General features: G+C 43.2%; 1 long non-coding RNA gene across 1 annotated transcript; it reads right to left on the minus strand.

The window, feature by feature from the left end:
- Positions 1-518: 518 nt before the first annotated feature.
- LOC118224569 lies at positions 519-3,580 on the minus strand. Its single transcript, XR_004764671.1, has 4 exons — positions 2,344-3,580; positions 1,052-1,084; positions 860-874; positions 519-542 (listed from the first exon to the last, which is right to left on the minus strand). It is a non-coding gene; the product is annotated as an uncharacterized LOC118224569 (long non-coding RNA).
- Between the last annotated feature and the right edge of the window lie 9,022 nt (positions 3,581-12,602).

Genomic DNA, 12,602 nt, shown 5'->3' on the forward strand with positions numbered 1-12,602 from the left:
ACCATTATTGTTTCCAGGGTAACTGAGGCTTGGGTGTTGGGTGTCCTGTCTCAGTTTTGGGTCGCTGGTGAATCAGCAATGGAGCACCTTTCATGTGAACTTATAAATGTGTAATTTTTTTTATGAATACATACCTCCATGAAATCACAAAAGTAATACCACAACTTAAAGTGAAAAAAGAGACACTCACTCGCTTCCTCTTTTGCATCTGTTCCCTACAGAGAGAGATTCAGGAGGTATTATAAGCATCGCTGAAGTAAACAGACATAAGGAAGTAATGCATACTCAAAGTAAGATTATGAAAGCTGGGAAATGGAACAGCCACAACGACACAGAAATAACGATGGCCATTACTAGTGCAAATAATACTTGGTGCAGTACTGTACTCTCGATAACAGAACAATAAGGAGGAATTGTAGGGAAACTTTGCATTATTAATTTAATAATAAAGCATATTCCTTACTTACACAAAAGTAAGGTAACTCCGCCAATTACAAGCAAACACGCGAAGACCAAGCCTCCAATTCGTAGCCTTTCATAGTCTGCAAGACAATGAAACGATATTAAAGCATGTGTCTTGCAATAAATAAGCAACAGCACAGCTGACTCTGCAACAGTGCTCACATTGTAACAAATATGACAACCATATTTATTAATGTATCTAGTACAAGCATTGGTTGGCAGTTTATGTAGAATTTATTTCATTGAACAGTGTGTCTTCATGGAGCATGGGATGTCCTCAAGGCTGTTTGACAAACCAAAATGGTCTCAAGCCTGTACATGGAGCCATGCCCCTTTAGGAGAATACCAGATATATACACCCAATCTTAAAACAGAAATTGAGGCGCAGAGTACTCACTGTAAACAAATGGGTCTTCAGTTGGGGGAGGAGAGAGAACATAGAGAATGTTAGCCATAGGCACACAAAGGCCTCCTTGTAAGGCATTCACAACTCTAAGCTGTAGCGATCAAAAAATAAAGGGGCCAACAACGCATTTAAAAACTGGCACAACAATCAAGGGCATGTGATCAGGGTCGAATTCTCCCTTACTTGCTTCGGCTTCAGTGAAGAAGGCGCAGGCAACTAGAAGGAAGAAAGAGAAGGAAAATTATTTGTGAAAAGGAGGGAAATCGTGCGAAACAGTGCTATACCATGCTAAACATTGCTATACCATGCTAAACATTGCTATACCGTGCTAAACCCTGCTATGCCATGCTAAACAGTGCTATACCGTGCTAAACATTGCTATGCCATGCTAAACATTGCTATACCGTGCTAAACATTGCTATGCCATGCTAAACATTGCTATACTGTGCTAAACATTGCTATACCGTGCTAAACATTGCTATACCGTGCTAAACATTGCTATACCGTGCTAAACATTGCTATACCATGCTAAACATTGCTATACTGTGCTAAACATTGCTATGCCATGCTAAACATTGCTATACTGTGCTAAACATTGCTATGCCATGCTAAACATTGCTATGCCATGCTAAACATTGCTATACCGTGCTAAACATTGCTATACCGTGCTAAACATTGCTATACTGTGCTAAACATTGCTATGCCGTGCTAAACATTGCTATACCATGCTAAACATTGCTATACTGTGCTAAACATTGCTATGCCATGCTAAACATTGCTATACCGTGCTAAACATTGCTATACTGTGCTGAACAGTGCTATACCGTGCTAAGGAGTGCAAAACAGTTATATCGCAGCCTCATTGACACATGATAAAATGACAACCACGCCCTATTACCTGGTGAAATAGCACCCCATTTTTATCACGAAGTACCATCAGGCTGTTTATAAATATGAGGAGGAATATTGTACATTTGCAAAGTGATGCAGAGAGTGCTAAATGTATTTCACAGCAATGTATTATTGTCATTGTATGATATACAGGTATACTGTTTCGATCATGCAGTAGCAATAGCTAGTATATTTGTCCACACACTGTGGAGTTTTTAAAACATTTCTGGGTTTTTGATAACATGTTTTATTTAAATATATTACAGTATATTAGATTTCTGTCATCAAAATACATCGATCAAAATTCCAACCAGGCCAACTTATACAATAGAGAGTTAAGTGCGCTATACCGGTCCATCTAGCTGGCTATCTGAGTAACTAGTCTGTAAAATCCATGCTAAAGGGTAAGAGGAGGTCTGTGTCAGTCAATCATGCCACGACGAAACGCAGGGATCAAACTGCTAGCTATGCAATGTGCTCTTTCTTCAGTTCCTTTCCATGCCTGACATGTTTGTATAATCAATGAGAGGCGGTGTCAGAATTAGACCAGGTCAACTTCTATACCGGTCCATCTAGCTGGCTACCTGAGTAACTGGTCTGTAAACTCCATGCTAAAGGGTAAGAGGAGGTCTGTGTCAGTCAGTCATGCCACGACGAAACGCAGGGATCAAACTGCTAGCTATGCAATGTGCTCTTTCTTCAGTTCTTTTCCATGCCCGACATGTTTGTATAATCAATGAGAGGCGGTGTCAGAATTAGACCAGGTCAACTTCGAAAAAGCTCTAAAGTCACGTCCTTCCTTTGCCCTTTCACCTGATCTACAGAGCAAAAACAGGTGAAAGTGATATGGCAGAACCCTCACCTTGTCAATCAATAGTTATTTAAGAGGAGTGAAATGAAGAAGGGAGGGAGGAAGGAAGGAAAGAAGGTAGAAAGGGCACTACTTCAGTGCGTTTGGACAGGGCGCTTGGTCAGTCACTTTATTTGAAATACTTGAACCACTGAGACACCAATAGTCACGTATCTTCATCAATATTCAGAATAAATCAAATTCATCCATAATGACTGAAAGTTTCGGTTTGCAATTCACAGTCTAGGTATTTGGATTTTATCCAAAATTACCGACAAAATGTGCCTTTTAGCAAAGTAAACAAACAACACTACAGCATGAGATAGACAACGTTGTAATAAAACTGTCAAATCAAGCTGTCGAAACAATCATCGAGAAGTGTGCCACGAGATCTAGGTACTTACATGCTTTGTTGAGCATTCTCAGTAGTATGAGGGAGTGTTTTCAAATTTTAGCATTATCTAAAGAGCTGAAATATTTTTCATATGCATTTGACCCATGACTGTTCAGAAGTTTCCACAACAGGTTCTGTACTCAGACGCATGTTCCAAGAAAGGCAGTGGGGAAGAGTCAACTTGTTTCCCAAACACAGAACCAGAGATAACATTTTACAGAATTCATATTTTAATTTAGCCTACAAATGAAACCACACATTGATTGTAATGTTCATGGGACAAGCCACAGAAACGAAAATCTATAGTCAGCACACCGCAATAATTGACCTGTGTCAGCATGGTTATCGTGAAGAAAGGTTGTTTTTTTTTGAGTGATGAGTAAATGAAACACTGATTTATTTATGTAGCACCTTGCAACTACTATGCCTCTTAACTTTTCGTTGTAAGTTGTAAGTAAGCTATGTATTAACAGCTTCTACAAACTGTGACACAAATGGTGTGGCATTAACTCTTTGTTACTTAAAACATTTTGTAAACACATAAGTCACTCTGGAATGGAGCATCTACTAAATGCCTAAATGTGATGTAAATATAAATTGCAAGTGCTGTGTATGGACTCTATTTTCACTTTTTTTCTGTCCTGCTCATGCAAGTTTTTTTGATGTGCGTTTGTCTTTTATTTTTATTATTATTATTATTATTATTATTTATTTTTATTTTTTACAAATGGAGCAAGACATAATTCAACCCCAAAAGCCCTGGGAAACAGATATGAACATACTGCACAGCATTATGTACACATCTTTAGCCCATTATTAGTCTAGAGGAGGTAAAAGGCATTGAAGGACAACTCCAGTTTTGCCCCACCCTGTCTTTGAACACATGACCTTCAGTGCAACCACTGCTGCATGACCTTGAAAAGTTTCAAGCAAGAGGTGACCATAGTCTTGGCCAGCCAGGTTCACAAACAGAAATACCTCTCTTTACCTGCCAAAAGAACCAGAGCAGAAAACTGTCCCATCTTCTAAGCAGCTCAACTGAAAAAAAAGAGACGAGAAATTGAGGGCATAAATGATTTTGTTTGAAAATAGAAAGCATCCACTTCCTTAATTTAGCCAGTCACTACTGTTCATTTAACTGGGAGACTTGCACAACTTTGCATTTTGTCAAGTAGGCTGATCCATTTCTGCTGCTTCAGGTGCTTTCACTTGCTCAAGGTTAAGAAAATTCTTTAGAAAATTGCTCCAAAGAAATACAGCATAAACATAAAATAATAACGAGTAGCTCATTAAAGACAAAATGATTTTTTTATGAAAAATGCACCCTTGTGCCAGGGTGTGGTGGACGCACAGCTCAACTATGGAAGCTAACCATCGACTGACTCTGTAACCTTCTCAGCTGTGCTCCACTTCAACAAAAACCTCATGTAACTCATTAATATTGCTTCCGAAGAATAACCCATAATTAAAGAACGGATATATTTTAATTTCATGAACGTGTAGCTGCCGATTCCCAGGGTTTTGTAACACTATCGCGCAAGTGTGTTGTTTGCCGGTTCAGGACCGAAGCTGGATGGCGGGATGTCGGCTGACGGTGGGGGGGGGACGCAGATGCTGTTTTCAGAGTAAACACTGTGTCGGGATGGGCACAGCAGGCTTCGGGACACCCTTGGATTCGCCCTTGAACTCACGCTAAGGTGGAATGGGGCCTGTTTTGGAAAAATAGGCTCACCCTTCCTCTCCCTGGCCAAACCGGTTTGTTTTTTCTAACGGGTGGATTCCGTGACTCCAGAACATCGGTCACCGCTTGTTTGCCTCTGAGCCGTCTGGAAGGAGAACCGCGAGAGTCCAGAGACTCTGTCCAGCTTCACTCAATTACTCCTGAGCTTATACCGACTCCACTGGCACCATTTTGGCTCACAGAGTACAATGGAATTCCAAAATAGCACATCAAATTCAAATGTAGCATATTCTGATGTCACACTACAGAAAATAATCCCCACCTTGACCTTAAGTCTGCTTTACTAACCATTCATGAACCTCTTGGATTGCACCAGTTCTTGTGTGCTCTTCCAAAGCATTCCTGACATAGTACATTCATTTTTTGTTCTCAACAGAAGAGAAAGTTGATTGCAGTGAAATACCATTCTTTCCCGTCCCTTTCTTGGAATTTTGCAATATGAATTTTGTTGTTTAATTGATTCAACAAATTACGCCTGGATGTTAATTGTGACGCACATATGCACCCTTTATCCAAAGGGTTTAACTGACAGAACTGTGTCAGTCCATCGCTAAGCCTTCTTGCCTTGGCAACCAGAACAACAATGCCCAAAAGAAAGGAACATATCGGGTCAACTGCAGCGTGCTTCGTTGGAGTTTAAACCTCAGGTTTAAACCTGAAGACCATAGAACTGCATTACAACTGGAACAGCTCTCCGAAGCTGTGGAATGAGCATAAGCTGTTCCAGTTGTAATTCAGTTCTGTGGTTTGGAGGATTAAACCTGATGTTTTTAACCCCAGCTAAGCACACTGCAATTTTTACCATCGAGCCTAAATGTGCCATCAAGGCCATCCCAGCCTCACAGTCCAAGGTCAGTGTCGCAGAAAGCACATACGAGTTCCCTAACCATCCATTCAATGACAGGAGTGACACACTACAGTCGTCTCAGCTAACACAGCCGTGCAAGCGTGGTAGTAGCTTCTCGTGTTTTCTAAGCTATGCCAAGAGAGACGATAGAAAACAGGTGAAACTGGTGAATTCCACTTTGAATTTCCTGTGAAAGAAGCGGTTACAGTACAGCCTTATTGCCGCAAATGATGTAATGGCACCAACCACAGCTGTCCACGGTGGACCGTGCTTTACTCACCTGTACACAGGTATGTTTCTCTCCTGGGAGTCCTGAGTGCTTCGGTAAAATGGTCAAGGTCTCACCGTGGTCTGGAGTTCATAAGGGCTTTTGCTTTCACCGTGAAAAATGGCTCCTCCCTTTGTTGTTAATAATAACATTGAATTTATTTACAAAAAAAAAAAAGGCCCTGTGTTCCCGACATGCATTGAGTGTTAAAACTCAGTGTTGTGCCGCAAACAGTGGCATGTGTGGCTGTGTTTGTTGGGCAAACTTTGGATGAAGGTGAAACCGGCCAGAAAAGAACAAAATTATTATTTGACATAATTCTACATTTAGCTTTTTCACGCTGGTTCTGCAGGAGTGTTTTTAAAATGCACCGGCGTCTGGAATTGTAAAGGAAACATCAGTCTTCACCAGTACACAGAGCTAAATTCTACATTGATATGGTGGTCCTTTTTGTTGATCACATGTATTGCTTAAATTCTTAGGCATCTGCTGCCTGTTCAAAAGTGCATTAAAGAATTTTCAGCCATTTAAGGATATTAAGCAAGGAGACACACCACAAACATGCTTGAACATGCCTGTAATTTCAGATCAAGCACCCCCAATTTATGGGTGAAGGGTAAATCTCAGGCAAAGTGTCGCTACACACATGGCTTGATAGATCACAGGCTTCTGCCAAGTCCAAGTCTTTGGATAAAAGACGGGAGACCTTCATGGGTAACGTGCTGAATCACTTGACAGTAAGGTGATGGACACGTTACTTAAAGAAGAAGGAAGTGGAAAAAAAATCGAGGGCCTTGGGATTGCGACACACTGTGAGAAGCATGAGAGTCTGAAGGCTGGGAACTGGGGGAAAAAAAAGCAATTTTCTGCCCACAGATGTGATTGCTGGCGACATTTTAAGCTTCAGCGTAAGCATCCAGTGCATCACACCAGCCTGACCCACAAACGGAGGGTCTGCGAAGCACAGACGTTCTTAACGCCAGGAAGTCAGCCATTACCGCTGGCCCACAGCTCTGAAACTCTCACCTCTGACAATAACAGCAGACGCCGTCGGAGACCGGGAGAAATGTTTCCGCTCGCCATTTTTCAGAGTAACGCCCGACGACGATCGCCTGACCTCGCGTGCAAAATAATGCGCCGCTGCGTTAGTTAGCGATCTGTCGACGCCAGCGGTGAAAACGCACACATTACTGCGCTGTTCATTGCACTGACACTCGTATCCTCAGTGGCCCAACCAGAGGACACGGAGAGCAGGATGCACATCACAAGGAAGCATGTGTTAGCAGGAACGAATTTTACGAAGCAAAACCAGTGGGGAAAAAGGTACATGACAACAAACATCATAAACCCTGTAAAACTGACTGACACGTTGGTCACCAGTCGGCACCCTGAGCCGACCAGAGGAGGATGGGTTTCCCCCTTGAGCCTGGTTCCTTCCAAGGTTTCTTCCCAACTGCCGCAGGGAGTTTTTCCTTGCCACTGTTGCCTTAGGCTTGCTCCTGTGGGGGGTTTAGGCCAGGGTTGTCTGTAAAGCGTATTGCGACAACTGCTGTAAAATACGCTATACAAATAAAATTTGATTGATTGATTGAAAATACACAAGGTTTCTTTTATCATAGAGAAAAATAAATAATTCCTAACTGCATTGCACAAAGCACAGTGGCACAGTCACAGAAGCATAGAAACCTTTTACTGTTGTTATCAATCCTGTGCCTTTGAAATGTTGTGCTATTTTAGGTCCTGGTGAAAACTGATTGCTAACTAACCAAGGACACAGCTGAGCATATGTTGCCATGAGGTGGAAGGTGGGAGGAAAGGGCTCAAAGAGAACCTGTGTGTGTGTGTGAGTGCGTGTGTGTGCGTGCGTGCGTGCGTGTGTTTGTGTGTGCGTGCGTGTGCGTGTGTGTGTGTGTGCGCGCATGTGTGCATGCGTGCGTGCGCGTGTTTGTGTGTGCGTGTGCGTGTGTGTGTGTGTGTGCGCGTGTGTGTGTGTGTGCATGCGTGCATGCACGTGTTTGTGTGCGCGTGTACAATATGTGTGTGTGTGTGTGTGTGCGTGCGTGTGTGTGTGTGTGGGGGGGGGGGGGTGTAATTTAATACTGCATTAAAATCAGGTTGGGGTGTGAGGTGGCTAAAGCTTGCGTGTGTGAGCATGTGTGCGCGAGCGTGTGTGTGTGTGAGCGTGTGTGCGCAAGCGCGTGTGTGTGTGAGCATGTGTGCGCGCATGTGTGTGTGTGGGGGGGTGTAATTTAATACTGCATTAGAATCAGGGTGGGGTGAGGTGGCTAAAGCTTGTGCATGTGTGTGTGTGTGAGTGTGTGAGCGTCTGTGCGTGCATGTGTGTGTGTGTGTGTGGGGGGGGTGTAATTTAATACTGCATTAGAATCAGGGTGAGGTGAGGTGGCTAAAGCTTGCGTGTGTGTTTGTGTGTGTGCGTGTTTGTGTTTGTGTGTGTGCGCATGTGTTTGTGTGTGTGCACGTGTGTTTGTGTGTGCGTGCGCGTGTGTGTTTGTGTTTGTGTGTGCGTGCATGCGTGTGTTTGTGTGTGTGTTTGTGTGTGTGTGTGTGAGTGTGTGTGTGGGGGGGTGTAATTTAATACTGCATTAGAATCAGGGTGGGGTGAGGTGGCTAAAGCTTGCGTGTGTGTGTGCGCGTGTGTTTGTGTGTGTGCGTGTTTGTGTTTGTGTGTGTGCGCGTGTGTTTGTGTGTGTGTTTGTGTGTGTGTGTGTGTGTATGCGCGCGTGTGTTTGTGTATGTGTGTGTGGTGGAGGGCGTAGTTTAACACTGCATTAGGATCAGGGTGGGGTGAGGTGTGCCTATTGTTCCTTATCTGCCTGGTTCACAGCCCCTCAGTGCTGTAATCAGCTGGGTCGTGCCAGCCAATCAGACAACGGCATTTCAAGGGCATTGCAAAATGGCTCTCGGGCCTTATCTGTGCAGCAGACATGAGGTTAGCTGCTTCGCATGCGTGAGGTTGGGTTTAAATTACCAATAAGATGGTGAATGTGTTTGTTTTCTTTTGTCTAATAGGCGTAAAAATAAATTACTCGAAAAAAGTTTTTGCTTTTAAATGTGCTGCGATGGTAACAAATGTAGGCCTTAGTATAAGACACATCTTCCATTTTGGCTCATATTGGTTGAGAACAGGATTATTTCAATCTCAGTTTAAGAATATATTACTCGTTCACCATCTGTGAAAATCCTACATTGAAGTTTTTAGCATTTATATGTTTAGACCACTGGATGGAAGCACATGAACTTGACTTGAATTAATGAATAAATTATTTTCTAACAATTAATAATTAGTGTAAATGTAATCAAGTCTGGTTCTGATTCCTGTCACATTCTTTATGGGGATTTCACGCAGAAAAAAAAACTTGCCCTCCCCAACCATTTCAGATGAAGAGACAAGCCAGCAAACAGGAGATTAGTGGTGCTCACCTCTCAGAAGGGAAAAAAGACAGGAAAAATCAGAGGGAGGGAGGGACAGAGAGGGGAAGAGACAGAGAAAGAGACAGAGTGAAGGGTTGTGTTAGTTACAGATTTCACTTCATGCCACCAATGAAACATAAATGAAGAAATAAAGGGAGAGAGAGAGAGAGAGAGAGCGAGAGAGGGAGAGAGATAGAAAGAGAGAGAATATAGAGGAATATTCCATTGCAAATATCCCACAGCCTCAAGCGAGTTTGTTGAGTGCCTGCAGGACAGTAAATTTGAGATGGCGGTGGTGGTGGGGTGTAGGGGCGCCGACGGGGGCGTGGGGGGAGTGGAATTGGGGGGGGGGCTGACAAGCGTCTTTCATTATCTGTCTTTGGTCTAGGTGTGGAGACGTCGCTATTTATATCCCCTGCACCAGCGAGGCTGTGATGTGACTTGTGCATTTGTCAGAGGCGATGATGTATCAGTGCTGTGCAGTACACTCAGGCCCTACAGCTGACAGCCAAACCAGGGGTTCACATTGCTAACTGCAGGTGGGCATTGAGGCATAAAATTATAACACGCCCCCCCCGCACACACACACACACACACACACGCGCGCGCACATACACACGCACAGCCTCTTTTCTTTCGTTTACACTTATTGTGAAAGTTCTCAGGGCTTGGCTATGCTACTTTCAGGTATCAATGACAGACGGACAATGGAGACACGGATTACTGGCTGTCCTTGGAGGTCGATCCGCGTCATCGGGGAGCCGTTCTATTCACAGGAGTCCGGGCCCTGAACTCAGGCCCTGAACCGCAAACAAACACCGCCTCTGCAAACACAAGGTCTGCTCTCCTCGCACTTTGCTCCCTGCGTCCGCCTTTGAGTACTCACTCGCGAGTCTTACGACACCAGGCTTACAGCCTCCCCGCTAAAGAGGGAAAACACAGCAGCTTTATTATGCAGCGATTATGTACAATTTTGGCGGCCATTTTGTTGTTTAGTTCGCTGCGGGATTACACGTGCCACTGAACACAAAGACACACGGTAAGAGGGAAAAACAGTTCTCAGACAGGGCAGTGCTTGCTTGATCGGTGTTTTGCACGCACAATGCAAATAAAGAACTCTCACCCTCATGTGAACACTATATATTTTATATGCACACACACACGTATACACACACGCACACCAGGGTTGAGGCCAATTGCATTTCAGTTCAGTCAATACTGGAAGTGAATGAAATGCTATTGTTGATTTGCAAAAGGCCTGTAATTATTTTTTTTTTTTTAAAGATTCAATTACATTTCAGTTCATTTTCTAAATTGAATTGAAATGGAACGGACCACCATGTACGCACACTTGCACATGCACGCACACACACACACAGACACACACACACACACACACAGCCTTTCATGAGACCTGATCTAAATCAGTTGTGAAATTCACAGCAATGCAAACATTCTTCCGTCTGTGCAATTAGCATGTATTCAAACAATGTGAATAGAAGCAAGTGTATTTTGATATTTTGATATCTGGAAGCATGAAAAGCGACACCAGCTGTGAAAATATTGCTTTATTTTTTTCCATTATGTGAGTCAAATGCCACTGTAACAGACTCTCTGAGAGCTTGTACACTCAACAGCGTATCAGTTCAGTATTTACATTGTGATTGCATGACACGTATCTACAATGTTCGTTGTGGAACTTCATTTCATTTAATAAATGAACTGTAAACATGTGAGGAAAGTGACATTCCTAAATCAAATATGATTCTTCACACACAATTTTTTTTTCACCTGACAGCTTAAACAATGCCACAGAAATATACACAAAATGTAAGACTAATCTTTTCAGAAATGTAACCGTAAAAAAAAAAAAAAAAATCTGCGCCATCTTACATCTGCGAACGCAAGTGGCGACATCTGCTGGAATAATGTTGTAACTAACAGAATCTGTTCACGCGCAAAGGTCAGCGGCCATTGTGTTGACTTGTACTTCCTGACACATTCACCAATTTACTTTGCCTTTGAAACACATCGTTAGTGTTCTTTTTTTTCGGGGCAAAAATGCAGCCCCCGTTTTCTCTTACTCTCCAAAGCCCAATTTATGTACGTACGTCCTCAGCCTCCCGCCTCCTAGATGTAAAGCGGTATGATTATGAGAAGATAAAAAGGAAGTTTGATGCTTGAAGCATGTGCCATCTTTGACAGGTAAATTATGTATGTTATGTTGTATGAATTATTGAATTACACTTGAATTATTTAGTACACTTTTTACAGGGCATACAAACAGAAAACATAGAAATATTTGAAAAGTTGACTGTGGTGCTGACTGTTACTGCTCGGTAATTGTAGATAAGTCATCTTGAGACGTTTGTCCTTCTGAAAATGAGGACAAAATAAACACAATGAATAGGCGAAACGCCGCGTGGCTAATGCTGTTAGTACATTTGAGTATGCCACTCACTGAGACACTTCCGGAACCTCTCGGAGCGCCTCATTCCCAGGTACACCAGACCGAAGACGGCGAGGATCCCCACGAAGCCGCCGATGACGCAGCCGATGAGGGCGGCGAAGTAGCTGCTGTTCTCTGCGCACACGGATCGGAGAGGAAGCAAACAGCCGTTACCGAACCAGCCCCCGTTACGTCCCTTGAGAGCTCCGGCTTAGACGGATCGCAGAACACCGGCAGGTCACGCCGTGGCGCGCCGTTACCTTTCACGGTGAGGTAGGCAAAAGCCGGACTCAGTCCCGTGGGCCGACACGCGACGTACGTGCCGTTATCCTTCCGGCTGTTGTAGGCGACGCTCCACACCGCACGCAGCTCTTCGCCTTTAACCTCGCAGTATCCATTCAGGCCCTGAGAGAGAGAGAGAGAGAGAGAGAGGGCCATTACATGCCCCCACATTTGCAGCAGAGGCCTCTGTGTGAAGATTAGTATTTCAGTGCAATGAGAATGTGCCATAACCATAGCGGTACTTCATTTTGGTTCATAATTTGGTAAATGGTAAATGGACTGCATTTATATAGCGCTTTTATCCAAAGCGCTTTACAATTCATTCCTCACATTCACCAGAGCAATTAGGGGTTTAAAAGTGTTCTTAGGGTGTGAAAGCACTCAGGTTTGCTTTGTGTTTTTGTGTGTTCTCATATGGGATGTATTTCGAAAAAAATGATTAATAAAAAAAATGGATGAATTAAAAAAAATATATTAATATGGTTCACTGGCTACACACAGCAGGTATGCTGGAACTGTTGTAAACTTTACTTAATTATTTATTCTGTTAGTTAAGATCCCTCTCTTTTGCTGCAAAATA

This window comes from Anguilla anguilla, chromosome 1 (assembly GCF_013347855.1).
Source record: "Anguilla anguilla isolate fAngAng1 chromosome 1, fAngAng1.pri, whole genome shotgun sequence".
Classification (NCBI taxonomy): Eukaryota; Metazoa; Chordata; class Actinopteri; order Anguilliformes; family Anguillidae; genus Anguilla; species Anguilla anguilla.